Here is a 16,955-nt window from a genome sequence, read left to right on the forward strand (position 1 = left end):
GTTGGTATCAGAGCATTGGTATACTAATCTTTCTGTAACAGGAATAGTATTCGATCAAAATGGCTGACAAATATCCCGAAGGAACCTCGGACTATCGAGCACCTCTTTTGCTTGGTACAGAAAACTACAACTGGTGGAAAGGTCGCATGCAAGTGTATCTATCCAGGGAGCCACTAGCTTTGAGAGTTGCTCAGAAGGGTCCATTTGAATTCAAGGACAAGGAAGGCAAAGTGAAAGACATTGATGATCTCACGGAGGCTGAACTACTCAAATACAGTTTCAATGGAAAGGCTAGGAATTCTCTCATGAATGGGTTATGTCCTAGTGAAGGTGATAAAGTCTCTTCATGCAAATCAGCTAAAGAGATATGGGATATTCTGGAATTGTATCATGAAGGATCCAAGAGCTTAAAGAAGGTGAAATTGAGCAAACTAATGAATGAGTTTGGAAATTTCAAGCTTCGAGATGGAGAAACTATTCGAGAAAGTCAAGCTAGATTCCAGATAAATCTGAATGCTTTAAAGCAACTTGGCAAACATATCCCTCAAGAGGAAATTGACATGAAGATACTTAGTGATGTGCCATTTATCTATGAACCAAAGGTAACTGCTTTGGAATCCTCTCCAACTATAGATACTATGGATCAATTGATTGTGTTTGCAGAATTAGAACAATTTGAAAGCAAAATTAAGGAAAGCCAATCAAGTTCTATGCAAGCTCCAGTTGCTCAAATAAAGCAGTTAGCTCTTCACACTAATGATAGCTTACTAGAATCTGAAGATGAGTCAGACGAAGAACTAGCTTTAATATCCAGGAAGATCAGAAAGATGATCGAGAAGAAGAACAAGCTGAAAAGAGATAAAGGCAGATTTTCCAACAACAAAAAGGTCAACAAGGATTCTAAAGATCAGACATGCTTTGAATGTGGAAAGCCAGGCCATTATAAGCGGGACGGCTACAAACTGAAGTCAAAACAACAAACTGTCTTCAAGGATAAGAAGAAAGCTAAAGCTCTAATGACTTGGAGTGATGATGACTCGGTTTTCAGTGATGATTCAAGTGGAGACATGATTAATCTTGCCCTAGTTGGACTTGATGATGATTCTGTTCGAGGAAATTCAGAAAGTGGCTACCTAGAAAGTGATTCAGAAGAAGATCAGAGTGAGGTAAACTCTTGTAAATATAATTTATCTTCTGAAAATATTATTTTGGAACCACTAAGCACGCAGGAATGTGAGAATGTATCTATGGGAGAATATTATTCTCTTAAAGCTAAAAATAGCAAGTTAAAAGAGAAGAATAATTATCTCAAGACTATGGTTCAAGATTTGATGAGCAAAGTGGATACTTGGATTGACAAGAAGGTACGTACATAAGCTGACAAAGAGGCTGGAATCAAGGATCTTCAAGCTAAAGTTAGTCATGTGGAAAACTTCAACAAAATTCTCCTCAAAAGAAACAAGACCCAATTAATGGAGATCACAGAGTTAAAGAAGGAGATTGAAGCAAGGGATGAACGTTTGGAGTTGTTCAAACTCAGAGAATCAATAGATGCAACACCTTCAAATCAAGCAGAAGAACCATCTCAGCAAGCTGAAATCATAAGTCAGCAAGCCGAAAAGATTGATCTGCTCATAAAGGAAGTTGAGGATCTAAAAAGGGGCATTGGATCTTTTGTTCAAGGAGAAGAGAGTCTCAAGTCAATGATGAAGAACACAAATATTCCATTGGTCAGAGAAGGAATTTGAATGAATGCCAACAAGAAGGACAAAGCTCTAAGATATGAAGGAAAACATGGCATACCCTATGATTATGCTATGACTTGGAAGATATGCAACAGATGTGGAAAGAAAGGGCATCTGAAAAAACATTGCAAAGTTCAGAATGGACAGAAATCATACCATGTAGGAAACAAACAGAAAAAACTTACTATGGTCAGAATGGAAGAACAAAGACAGCTTACTATCATCAGGCTGGCAGAGTTAAATCACCTAGATTTATCCAAAAATGGATAAAGAAATCTGATTTACATGTTTAATATGTTTTATCTGCTAACCATGTCGGACCCAACAAACTTTGGGTACCAAAAGGTTGAGTTGTTTTATTTGTTTTGTAGATGTGTCTTACCGCTCGAGTCAAATCAACTCAATGGATCTTAGATAGCGGATGTACTAGACATATGAGTGGTGACAAAGCACAATTCTTGAGTCTACGGATGAAAAAGGGTGGAAGAGTGATTATTGGTGATAGCAAAACTCTTCAAATCCATGGAAAAGGTAAAATTGGTAATAAACACATTTCAATTGATAAAGTTCAATATGTTAAAGGCCTTAAATATAATCTACTTAGCATAAGTCAGTTATATGATGATGGTCATACTGTTAACCTTGGTATTGATAAGTGTACTATTACTATTGGTACTAACAAATTCCCCCTGGTTGCTAGAAGGGAAGGAAATATATATATATATATATATTTTGGACTTTGAGTTGCAGAAAATAGCTTGCTGTCTTGCTGCAATAGACACAGATCCTTATATTTGGCATAGAAGATTGAGTCATGCTCACATGGACTTGCTTAACAAGCTTTCAAAGAAGAAGCTAGTCAGAGGTTTACCCAAAATCAAGTATGTCAAGACTGAGGTATGTTCGGCATGCCAATTAGGCAAGCAAATTAGAAGTACTCACAAAGCAACGAAGATGGTATCTACTTCTAAACCCTTAGAACTTTTGCATTTAGATTTATTTGGTCCAGAAGCTTATAAAAGTATTGGAGGTAAGCAATATGGTTTTGTAATTGTTGATGATTATTCTCATTTTACACGGGTATTGTTCTTAAAACTAAAGATGCTGCTTTTAATGAGTTTGAGAAACTAATTAAATTACTTGAGAATAAGCTCAATACAAAGCTTGTAGGTATAAGGAGTGATTGAGGTGGTGAATTCCAAAAAGACTTTGTTACTTATTGTGAAGAAAGAGAAATATCACATGAATTCTCGGCTCCAAGGACTCCACAACAAAATGGTATGGTGGAACGCAAGAATAGGTCATTGCAAGAAACAACAAGGACATTGTTGTAAGAAAGCAACCTAGAAGTTTTTGGGCAGAAGCAGTCAACACTGCATTCTATGTTCTGAATAGAGTCTTGAAAAGACCTATTTTGGACAAGACTCCATATGAATTGCTCAAGAAAAAGAAGCCCAACATTAGTTACTTCAGAATCTTTGGCTCAAAGTGTTTTGTGCTCAAGAAAATTGGTAATGATGGTAAATTCGATGCTAAATCTTATGAAGCTATTTTCTTGGTTATTCTATGAATAGTAAAACCTATAGAGTTTATAATTTCTCTAATCATATTGTTGAAGAATCTATAGATGTTACTTTTCAAGAACCTAACAATGATCTTCTAAGAGACGAGGAAGATAATGCAGGTGAAGCAGGACAACAGCAAGCCGAAACAGAGAAGGCTACTCCAAAATAGCAAGCTGAAACAGAGACTGATTCTGGAAAACAACAAGCTGAAATTAAAACTGCCACTAGAAATCAGTAAGCAGAACCTTCTATTCCAGTGGATGATGCAATTATAAAGATGGCAAATATGACTCTTGATGGTCCTAGAGGAAATAGAGCAAAGGAAAAAATGCCAATCTATGATGGTGAAGACTTAGCTCCTCCATCTAAGATAAGGAAGACCTCACATGAAGATATCTCAAAGCATTCATTGCCAAAAGCTACAAGAACAGTGAAGAATCACCCTCAAGAACAGGTTATTGGTGATAATACTGATGGACTCAAGACAAGAAAAGGCACTGTAAACTTTTGTGCCTATGCTGCATTTCTAGCTCAAGAGGAACCTAAAAATGTCAAAGAAGTAATTGAAGATGAAAATTGGATCACGGCTATGCAAGAATAACTCAATCAATTTGAAAGATGTGATGTTTGGGAACTTGTAAAGCCACCAAAGAATGCTTTAGTCATTGGTACAAAATGGATTTTCAAGAATAAAGTGGATGAATTTGGTACTGTTACTCGAAATAAAGCAAGACTCGTGGCACAAGGGTACAATCAATAAGAAGGCATTGATTTTGATCAAACTTATTCTCCAGTAGCTAGATTGAAATCAATTAGGATGCTTCTTGCTTATGCATGCTACGAGAAGATCAAGCTACATCAAATGGACGTTAAAAGTGCTTTTCTTAATGGATTTCTAGAAGAAGAAGTTTATGTCAAGCAACCCCCTAGTTTTGAACATGAACAACATTCTGACTGTGTTTACAAGCTCAAGAAGGCATTATATGGCTTAAAGCAAGCACCAAGGGCTTAATACAAGAGGCTTAGTAAGTTTTTGATCAAAAATGGCTTCATTCGAGGTAAAATCGATCCTACTTTATTTACCAAGGCAAAATGGTAATGATATTTTGATTGTCCAGATATATGTTGATGATATAATTCTTAGATCCACTAATGATTCTATGTATAAGTGATTTTTTAAGTGCATGCGCAGTGAATTTGACATGAGCATGATGGGTGAGCTCAATTATTTCCCGGGGCTCCAAATCAAGCAATCTAAAGATGGAATTTATGTGCATCAATCAAAATATGTCAAGAATTTGCTGACCAGGTTTGGTTTTGACAATGTCAATCCAAAATCTACTCCAATGAACCAAAACAGCAAGCTGACATCGGATGAGAAAGTTTAAGATATTGATATCAAGAAGTATAGAGGTATGATTGGTAGTCTTTTATATCTTACTGCTTCTCGGCCTGATATCATGTATAATGTATGTGTTTGTGCTCGTTTTCAAGCTAGACCTAAGGAATCACACTTAAATGCAGTTAAAAGAATATTTAGATATTTAAGTGGGACTATTAATCTTGGTTTATTTTATCCTATTATAAGCACCTTTGATCTTGTGGGGTATAGTGATGCAGATTATGCAGGATGTCAAACTGATAGAAAGAGCACAAATGGTGTTTGTACATACTTAGGACAAAGTCTTGTATCTTGGAAAAGTAAGAAACAAACTTCAGTTGCATTATCCACAGTCAAAGGTGAGTATTTGGAAGCCGGTAGCTGTTGCTCTCAAATTTTGTGGATGATTCAAACTCTATGAGATTTTGGAGTCAAGTGTGGTAAAGTTCCAATCTATTGTGACAATACTAGCACCATCAATATATCAAAGAATCCGGTGAATCACTTAAGAACAAAGCATATTGATGTTCATCACAATTTCATGAGAGATAATGCTGCCAAAGGTAAGATTGAATTAGTTTGTACCTACTGAATATCAATTGGCAGATATCTTTACAAAACCCCTTGGCGAAGCAAGATTTTCTATCATTCGAAGGGAACTTGGCATGTGCAGTGTATAATGGCAAAATATCATTGTATTATGCAAGACATGCCTGTATTATAACAAGACTAAGTCATACTGACAACCCTAAGATTAGTTGTATTGTAACCTTAATCTGTAATTCATACTTGTAACACTTAATGTCTGTAAAATGTAAATGGAGCAGACTGGAGCATTTTTCTCTAAACAGTATCAAGCCTAAGAATTCTATCTGGAAGAAGATCAAGAAGATCATACCTCAGAAGAATTATGAAGAAGCTTGGAGTTGAATAAATCTGTTTGGTGTAAAATATTCTAAGTCAAGATCTCTACAAGTTACAAAATTAATGTTATAGAGAAATCATTCGAGAACTCCAGAATGACTTATCGAGAAGTCATTTAAACTCCAGAGAGTACCGATGGATGAATAACATCTACCCGACAGATGAGCAATATCTACTCGACGGATGAGCAATGTCTACTAGACGGACGAGCAATATCTACTCGACGGATGAGCAATGTCTACCCGACGGATAAGCAACATCCACCGGGTGTAGAGAACTCAGGAATTGCTATTGAAGATATCGATAAGTCAGATACCCATTCGAGAACTCAGAGATATCAACTAGTATACATTCATTAGAGAACTCTGAGTTATCGATAAGCCAAAGTCCATTAGAGAACTCTGAGTTATCGATAAACCAAAATTCACTAGAGAACTCAGAGTTGTCGATAAGTCAAGTTAACAATGAAGTTTCAGTATATTGACAAGCCAACATGCCTATCGAGATGCCGAGTTCTCTACAGCTTAATTGGAGATCTCGAAGTGAAGAAATTTCTCTAAGTACAGAATTGCAGAATAGTTCAATATCCAAGGTTGCAAATCAACAAACAATTCACACAGCTGGATTGACAAGTCTACAAAAAGCAGCTTGAGAGATGTGCAAGATCAATGACAAAGATTAACTGACAGAGGAGATTAAAGTAATCACGGGATGCTAAAGATACGCTAAGCCAGAATTGGAAGATTTGCTTTTCTATAAATAGAAATGACAAGTGACAGTTTAGAAAAGCTAATAGCATGTTTATTATCCACCGTGTAAACCAACAGTTAACTGAGTTATAAAGTTAACACTGGTCCTCTAGTTAAGAAGAACAATCAGAATAGAAAAATTGTGTGTTCTCTCTCAAGAAAGAAGCTAAGTTCTAAAACAAGAACTTAGAGATTTTGTAGCAAAATACTGCTTGATTTTTAATATAAAATTAAGTGAGTTTTGAAGATCTTTGTTAAACATATTTGCACAGCTATTTATGTTTAACATCCATTCTACTAAATCATTAACAACTACCAACTGTTAAAGCCTAAGTCGATCGAAAATCAAACATTTAAGCCAAAACACATTCAACCCCCCTTGTGTTGTATACATACCTAACACATTGGAAATTTGGTAATATTGGATTACTATCATTTTTCATGTTAGCTTACTATGATTTCTTATTAAATGTCATAATTTGTGATTAATATAATTTATTAATTTTGATATGTAATTATCTGACATTATTGCTTGTTATATGTTGTGGTGTTTCTTTAAGTTTTTTTAGGGATCATATTTTATGTGTTACTTATTAATTGGATAGACATAAAATTTTATTTTGATAAGTGTTAGATTTAGGATAATTATAATTTGTTTTTAAATTTTATCCTAAATTATCCCCTAAAAAGTCTATCAAAACACGGGTTAGGGTTTCACTCGTCCATTTCACTGCCGCTCTAGTTATTTTCGTTCTTACTGTCTTCTCTCCAAAATTGTCAATATTCGCCTTCATCATGGTTCGTGCAACAAGGAAATCAGCCCTCCTCGCCAATCGCTCTGTCTCTAAACAAGATAACATTATGGTCGATTTGGGAAACGAAAGTGCTGATGAAGTGTCTCAAACCCCCGATTCCAAGAAGCTCAAGCTAGCTCTCTCATTTGATTCACCTGATTTGGAACAGAGGTTTACCAAAAATGCATTGGATTCTCGTCCCATTCTTCCTGGTATTCCGGTTAACGGTAAGCTTCTTCAACAATCTGGTGCCTTAGCTTTGTTTAAGACTGTTGGTATGGATAATTTCGTGCTTGATTTACCGAAAGTTTATTATCCTGATTTAGTTAGTGAATTTTATGCCAATTTGCATGAGGATAAGTTTGGTAATTGTGTGTCTACAGTTCGTGATAAGCGTATTCATTTGAACCCTCCTTTTTTTAGTTCGTTGATTAAGTTTGAGAATCCCACTGAAATTGAGGTTTTTACTGGAAAGGGTTATGTTATGTTACCTGATTTTTCTATTTTGGATCAGTTTAAAGTGTCTCTTAGTATCTGACAGCAATGTAGAAGATAACCCCAACCTCCATCCACTACCTTAGTTACTCCAATGGCTCATTTTCTGTTTAAAATCTGTCATGCTAATGTGTGTCCTAGAGGTGGAAACAAATCCACTTTCAGTTGTCAGAATGTCACAGTGGTTGCCATGATTCTAGCTGGTAGGGCCTTTGACTTGCCTCATTTGATACTCAAGAATATGCTAGCTGTTGTGAATCAGAAGAAAATAGGTTGCCTTATGGTTTGTTATTATCCAAGGTTTTTGACTCTTTTAAGATTGATCTTAAGTCTGCTGATAAATTATCTGTCAATGATGTGTTGGATGCTATAACAATTGCAATATCCAACTTGCATATTGAAAATGGTGCGTTGGTCAGGATCATTCCCACTCTACCTACTGAAACCCCTGCTATTGTTGCTCCTTCTAGCCACTCTGAGTCTGAAATTATCCAGATGCTTAAGGGTATTCAAGATGATAATACTTTGCTATTTGGTCATGTGGCTGCTACTACAGTACAAGTAAATCAGCTCAAGACTGAGATTAAGGGTTTGAAAGACATTATGCTCAATTTCATGTCTACAGCAAAACCCTCTGCTTCTCACTCAAATGCAGATTTGGAGACTGGACTGGATGACTTGGTTAATGCTGCTGGAGATATGGAAAATAAAGATCAGCAAAATGCTTATTTTTTTCTAAAGGATGATGCTGTCAACACTTCTGATCAGCCCTCAACCTGAATCTTTTTAATGCTTTAAGGGGGAGAAATTTAGGAAATTTTTGGTTTTAAAAGACTTGTTTTAAAAGACTTTTTTATGACTTGGTTTCTGTGTTTTCTACTGTGTTTCTGTTAGCTTATGTCTGTGTTTGCTACTTTGTTTATGATGGTTGTTAAGGCTTGCTACTGATTGCTTTTGCTTTAACTGTTGATTTTTAAGACTTGGTGATATATGTTGGTTTTTAAGTTATGTTTGGATATGCATGTGTCATTTATAGTTTATTTAATTATAGTAACATGTTATAAATTTTGGGTTATGCATAGATTTAGGGGGAGTTTTTATAATTCTCCTAAATGTGTGTAATCATCAAAAAGGGGGAGATTGTAACTCCTTAGTTTTGATGATCACAACACAACAAGCTATCATGTTGTTATTTGAGAATGTTTGCAGGATATAACAGCTTAATGCCATTGCTGTTTAAGTATCATGACAACAAGCTGTCATAAGTCAGTGATCTATTTCAGCAAGCTATGATCATAATTTTCAGAATAACATCAAGCCAAGATGCACAGTCCAGATTCAACAAGGAAGTCGAATTTCATGGAGATTTTATAGGAACTTCTTTTATATCAGTTGTAAGATCTTGTCTAATAAATATACATGCATTATATATATAGAGCTCAAGTATAATTCGTTTTAACTTATTTAAATTGATTTCCTAAATTATAGAAGTTTGTTTTTCTATCAAACTCAATCTTCTTCTTTCTGTTAAAACGTTTTATACTCTACAAAATAGAATATATATTTTCTGAACGTTGTTCTTCTTTGTTTCTCTTCTATCTAACGTAGACATGAACATTGTAAAACCATCCCAATGATTTAAACGGTAGAATTGGATTCTAGCCGTTGTAATTTGTTGAGGTTGTTTCAAACGTTAATGTGTGCTTATAAATGAAGTTTCTTGCAGTTTTTATGACTAACGATTTGCAAGCAAGAACACATACAACTCCTGAATTTTATTGTTTCTAAAATACTCTCGAACTCTGAATTATATACACGTATTTTATTGAAGAGAGTCTATAGTTTGAGTTGTAAACTTTATCATTGATTTGTATTATTTAAATTGTATTGATTAGTTGCTGGATAAGTTGGCTAAGGGAAATAAAGGTTTAGTGGTACTTGCTATAGGAGTTTTATACTACGGGGTAGTATAATACTTAGAGAGCAGGTTCTTAAATAGGGTTTCAGCAAGTCATTATCAGCAGCTGGGATAAAGGGAGATACATTATTGTATCTTGTAGTTGTAACTTTCATTGATCAATAATATATTCTCTTACCAAGTTGGTAAGGGACCAGGACGTAGACCATAGGGGCTTAGGGGTCGAACCTGGCTAAAATTCTTGTGTGTTCTATTTACTTTTCTGCACATTATTTTCTGCATTGCATTTAGTCATCTCAGCTTATCATTGTCAGTTTATAGTTCTGTTGGTAAAATCTCAGTAAGCTATTATCGGGTAAAATTTAAAAGTAATCCTACTTAGCCATAATCACCTATTCACCCCCCTCTAGGTGTATTTTCAAATTCAACCAATTTTGAAGTTCAAATGGATTTTAAGTTTATGTCTCTATAAGAGGTCAGGTCGGTTCGCTTTTATGTTAAAACCTAAATAACATATTCTCGATTTCTAACGTTGAAAATTGAAATTGTAATCGAATCGTAGGTTCATTTTATAATTCCCGATTTTGGTTATTTTTATTCAGTTTCGGTTACAAAACCGTCTCTCATAAAAATGATAAATCCAATATAATTATTAAAATAATTTAAAGAAAATTAGTTAACTAAAAATTACATTAATTTTAATTCTAACTGGGTAATTGTACAAGTGCATATAATTTTAAAGTATTATATGATTTTTAAAGGGTTCAACGGGTAATCAACCTAGACGGGTAATTATGTAACTAAAATCCTCACCAATTAATTAGAATTAGATAGAGATTAGGTGTTATCCGGTTGAAATTTTTTTAAACCTTTCATTTTTATTTTAACCAAAAATGGGAGTTTATCAAACATTTTAATATGTCTATTTTTATGATTTTAATATCATTTTTCATGTTCTCTAAAATTTTAATATTATTTTTTTATGTTTTTCATATCATTTTTCTTGTTCTCTAAAATTTTACCAAGTTACGTAATTTTTTTTGTGATTTTCAATATTCTGTAATTTTAATTTATGTGTATTGTATTTTTTATACTTTGTTATATTTTTGTGTGTTCTTCAATTTTTATATACTATTTAAACTTTAATGTTCATTGATTTATATTTTATGTGTTCAGTATATTTCATATATTTTTTTTATATTTTGACAAAAAAATAAAATATCCTAATAATAAACTAAAAAATTGTTATATCATATGAATCAGTTTAGCGGACACATATACTATTATAATACTATTTATATTTCCATGTGTTGTTTTATGATTTTTAAAGCATTTTAGTTTTTTTTTTATATATTTTTTTGTAATGTACCTTTGTGTAATATAATCTTATTTTCTCTTCTAATTATTTTATGTTCTCTAAATTTTAGTGCAATTTAGTTTTTTTGAGTTCTTTGTTTTTTTATTACAATTCAAGTGTACTGTAATCTTATTTTCAATTGTTGTGTCCAATAAATTTACAATAAACATTCTTTTGATTTTTCTTGGTTTTGATTTTTACTTTTCTCATTTTTATATATTTTAGTGGATTGTAATTTTTTATTTTTTTTGATTTTTTGTGGACTACAATTTTGTTATCTCCAATATATTAAATTTGTATGTGATTCAATATAACTTTAATTTTATGTATTATGTGTAATATATATCTTTTTATGTTTTCACACCTTTTTTGTAAATTTTCGTGTCCTATAATTTTTTATGTTTAATAATTTCTATTTTTGTGTATTGTAAATTTATCTACTATTATTTTTTGTGTTTTACAATATTTTATATATTCTGTATTATTTTGTGTTCAACATTGATAGTAAATAAAAATAACCCTGATGCGTAATTAATACCGCATTAATTAGGCGTGATTTGGTCCGAAAGATAAGCCCGATTAAAGAATCCTGGTAATTAATAAAGGCCCAACGATATGGTCCGATCGAGACTAATTAAGTTAAGGGCTTGACCCACTACTTTAGCAAGACAATGCTTGCATAAGGCCCACAAATTATGAATTCATTATTAAATTCGGAGGTCATAAATCAGCCAAAATTACAGCTGAGAAAATAAGCCAGAATCAGACTCAGACTCTTAAAAGAGTAGTCCCCAAGCAACACAATCCTATAAGGAAGCAAATCTCTACATTCTAGGACTTCTAAGCCCAATCAAACATGGAGACTTGTCCACCAAGTCTACTATCCCTAAAACACATGATCCTAACGCCTATATAAAGGGCCTCAACCCCACAAATCAGAACCACATTTTGGAACACAGCTCTAAGCGTTACAATGCCCGAGAAGGCTCTACAAGCCACGAGGCCATCACCTAGAGTGATATTTTTGACTTAATCCTCGAAGAAAGACGAATAAGTCACTACGTTCTTGGTGAGCTCTTACCGCCATAGCTCCAAGGGCATCACCAAGAACTACGTTTTGACTTGATTCTTGGCATACACCAAGATACGTAAGCATCTTATGAGGGAAGATTTAAGCCACGAAATACAAGCGCAACCATAAATCTCAAACATTTCAAACCATAGCAATAATTATACGTAATAAATAACCTTGTGATTTTTATCCACAATATTTGGCGCCGTCTGTGGAACAAAGACGACAACCATGGAGAGCACGAAAAAACACTGACGATCCATCATCTACGATTCGCAATGCCGCTATCACTACAAAGATTCCTCCGTGCTCGACCCTCAATAAGTCAACGAACTGATCTTCCAGGGACATCGATCCCCGTTACTCAGCGACTGATTGGTACTCCAGAAAATTTATGGACGAATCCTCAACTACATATGGTGCTTTCTTCTCGAAATACCCAAGATTTTGAATTGCAGAAGTTAGTCCATGTTAATCTAGCTATGACTAACCCCACTTGTTGATACATATCCAGAAGTTGGAGGGGGTAAATTTCATCCACCATGTGAAGATATTGAATCCCCATAGTTTTTAATCTTGAATCCATCCACAAACGAGGTCATGATTTTTCTGGCCCCTATATGGAGGATAGTGAACAAATGACTGAAAGGTTGCTCATCTCTGAAGAAGATGTCCAAGAAAAGAACTTATTGAAAGAAGTAGTTCACAGTCTTGAGGGAAGTAAAGAGGAGATGACTGGTGCATGAAGCACATATCATGAAGCTCCATGTAAGTCTAGAGGAACGAAGATCAAGATAGCAGCCGAAGAGCAATAAAGTTGGGAGAATAAGGGCATGACTCTAGATCGTTGACAAGCCCTCATGAAGATGAATGCAAGAGACCCCAATGGGCTAATCCCGTATTAACACATATCCAAGTGGCTCAATCCCAACCTGGAGGGACGATCATGAATCCTCGAACTCAAGGACTGATTTCTCAAAACCAAGGACCGAATCCTTTAATCTAAGGACTGGATCATTAAGTTCAGGGATTGAATCCCTAAGGGGATAATTCTCAGTTCTCATATAGTAGTCGAACCTTTAGTATCTAGCACATCTTAATAGTGGTGATTTTACTCCCTCACCGAACTAGGAGTAATTGAAGTTATGAATTCACGAACGATAAACAAGGAAGTAGATTTACCACCGGTCCCATGATGGATGTATATTCGTGTTTAAGGTTTGAAACCTTTTGGAACAAGAGTTTGAGATTACTTAGATCCATACACGACAATTATGATGAATGAAATAAAAATGATGTCGGCACTTCAAAAAATTTTAAACGAAGAACTGACAAAACAGGGATTTCTTGAGCCCGAAGGTCTTAAGAACTAAAAGATCAAACTATTGAAGGATAAGGGCCTTGAAGCACATATCGAAAAGCTGAAATAAGAGTCATGAAGAAAGAAAGCAAAAAGATAATTAAGGTCTGATAAAGCTAATGCCTCGATGGCCGATCCCCGATAATTGACTTTAACAATCTTCCACGGAGTAGAACGATAGAGATATCTAAGGCTGATCCCAAAGATTTGATTTATCTAGAATATCTCGATGATCCGGCATGAAGGACATTATCTAAATTTAGCTAACTATCAAGGCACATGGTGAAATGAGTGATTTTCCAAATCCTGTTAAAAATTCTCCAAACGCACTACCGTTGTAGACGGTGAACGATGCCCTAGAATGAAAGAAGATCCCTCGAGCCTTGGGGGACATGAAATAATGGAGGAATGACCGTTTGACGCCAAGTTCAGCTAAGTCTTCTAAAGACCTCAACAAATCTATTGGAAGTAAGGTCCAAGAGGAAAGATAAGTATCTCTCATGAACCTATAACATGAAAAGGATGAATCCCTGAGGGACTACCTGACTCGATTAAAAAAACATTGTGAAGATCTCAGATTTGGATGAGAAAGTATCCATGATATCTTGTAACAAGGAACAAGGAATGACTATCCTAAGTGTCACTTGTTACTCCCAAACAATCTAACAAGTAGAATTACATAAGGGGGGTTGAATGTAATTCTTGGTTTCTTTTCAATCTTTAAAACTTCTTACAAATATAAATATAACTGTGTATGAATATGCTAAGTGCGGATAAGAAATATTCAAGTATTCAAACACAAAGTAAGTAAAGAAGGATGTTTAAAAACTTTCTGGTGGATTGTTGTTTCCACCAGAGATATATATATATAAATGTAGAAGATCTATGTGATGCAAAAAGCACACAACTGCTTACAAGTGAATTTACAAAGAGAGAACTAAGAAATTCTTAACAGATTATGCCTTATATATTTCTCAGTTCTTTTGATTGATGTTTTTCTACTTGCTACTCTTGGTTTATATATTACCAAGTTACATGTTAAAGAGACAAACTAATAAAACAAAACATGTCTAAGTCTGATCACAAGTTTCTTCATTTCTCCTTCCAGCATCTTTGTATTTCTTCAAGTTAGCATGGAAATGGAAATGCTTCTTGATCTTCATAATCCTGATTACAGGCCGCCCATTCCTTTTGTGTACAATCAACCCACGTGACTGTTAAGTCACTATCAACTCTTATTTGAATTTGTTACCCATCAAAACTCTGTCGAATCATCTGTCGAAGCTATATTGAATCATTTGTCGAGACTCTATTGGATCATTTATCGAATGTGACTAAGGTCATCCATCAAAGCCTTGTAGAAACATCCGTTGAAAGTATTTCCATAGCAGTTGACTCAATTTCACTTATACAAAATTACAAGGCATCTAATATACACAATTAGCCAACCTATTTTATATATCATTCTTGCAGGCAACCTGACTTAGAATATCCTACAACTTCTAATTCTCTAAGACATTACAATACACAGGAATGTGTTACAAAAATTATTTAATCATAAGCTACTCTATCAATGGAGGACAAGTGATATTATCCGTTGAGAGCTACAAATACACTTAATTAAATCTACTAAGGTGTTTTTATAAAATATCATCAAGGCTACAACATATTCCTAACAATCTCCCCCAATTTATGTCTACTAGAATTGTAGGCATAAATTTAGAGGGACTTGATGATAACAAAACACCTTATACAAAAAGATCATTCAACAGCAGATAATATTATAAGTGCTGCAATTTTTATTGAGAAATGAAAAAAAGAAGTTCACACAAGTCTTACAAGCTTTGTTCAAGGCGCTCCTCTAGTCTGAGCAAATTAATCTTTTCTCCTTGAGTGTCTAGTCTTCTTTCCCAGTTTTTTATTGTTCTTTTTGTTAGGTCCCAATGTGTTTGTAGAAGGGGGGGTTGAATACAAACAGTACCGAATAATCGAATTAAATGCGGAATAAAAAATGTGAAACAAAATTCAAGTTAAATAAAAATATTATTAAACTTGAAAGGTGTTGCAACAACTGTATCGATTACAAGGAATTAATCTCAAATTAATTATCACAAATTTAGAATAAATTCGACATGAACTTTTTCTATTTTTGCAATAATTAGAATCAAATGCTAAACGCGATTTGAGATTAAGTTCTAGGGATTTTGATCCGCTAGATTGTTACACAAGAACAAGATAAAGATTTCTAGTTGATTGGATTTAACTTTACAATCTAGAAATTTAATCTTGGATTAAACAGATGAAAAATGTAATATTTCAAGGCGGCCGCTTTTCTTGTTCTTTGTTCTTCTGTTTGAATGATGATTGATATGCTGCTTCTCTGCTTCTATTTAAATCAACAAAACCAATAGAATTGACTTGGCATGACAATCCTATAGCTGGCAAGACTTTCGGTAGGACAATTGAATGAACTAGCAAGACAATCTGAATGAACTAGCATGACAATCAGAATGAACTAGCATGACAATCAGAATGAACTAGCAAGACAATCATCCTCCTAGAGTAACTTTCGGTATGACAATGGAAAATGGCCTAGCATGACAATCGGTATGACAATCCTGATTGTCATGCTAGTTCATTTTCAATTGTCTTGTTGATTTAATGCTTGAATTTAATCCAATTAAGCTTCTGAAAATTCCTAAAATTCCTAGAATTAATTCAGAATTAATTAATCAATTAATTCAATTAATAAATAAATTATTCTTCGCAGATATAATTTATTTTCTTAATTAAATTAGATGACTTAATTAATTAATAGAGAATTAATTCTAGTCTTGAGCAGCAACCATTCTTCTGCAAATCTTCTGAAAATCACTGAAAATTATGAATCAATTCCATCACTTCAACGTTGACACTCGATGTACTGTCTGGTTCATGAGTGACTAACTTCCGTGACGTTTCTTCATGTCTTGACTTTGACACTTTGATTTTCTTCAGATTAAATCCTTGTAATTAATTGATACTCTGACGAGATCTCTGTCACTTGATTAAATCCACGATCTTGACTTATATCACTGAGGCATGATCAATTTCTTGAACTTCTTCCAGTGAATTAATTCCTCAAGTCTGTAGATGAACCTTGTCTCTGAATCCTTTGACAGATATTACTTTGCGAGATCTCTCTGACGGTCGATCCACTATTTACTTATTACATTCTTATTTGAGTTGAGTTGAATCCTCGAATATACAAATAGGTCTATGACATATGACTTACAATCTCCCCCTATTTGTTTGTTAGACAATAACACACAAATACCTAGAGGATAACTCAACTAACAAATAAGAAAAAGATATAAACATACATGCAAAGTAAATAGCAGAAAATTTCTGGATGAGATTTAACATTTTCCAGATTCCAAGTAGATGTTCCTCTAGACTGAACATATCTTCAAGTAGTTCCATCTTCATTTGTACAACCACATTTCCTGTTGAGAAGCCCATATCTCTTGCTTCTCCCCCTATGAGAATCAACTGATTAAAGAAGATCACCTTCGTTTTACCACCTCTCCCGTACAATAGGATCCGCAGATAAAAA

Source organism: Apium graveolens, chromosome 8 (genome assembly GCF_009905375.1).
Source record: "Apium graveolens cultivar Ventura chromosome 8, ASM990537v1, whole genome shotgun sequence".
NCBI classification, from domain to species: Eukaryota; Viridiplantae; Streptophyta; class Magnoliopsida; order Apiales; family Apiaceae; genus Apium; species Apium graveolens.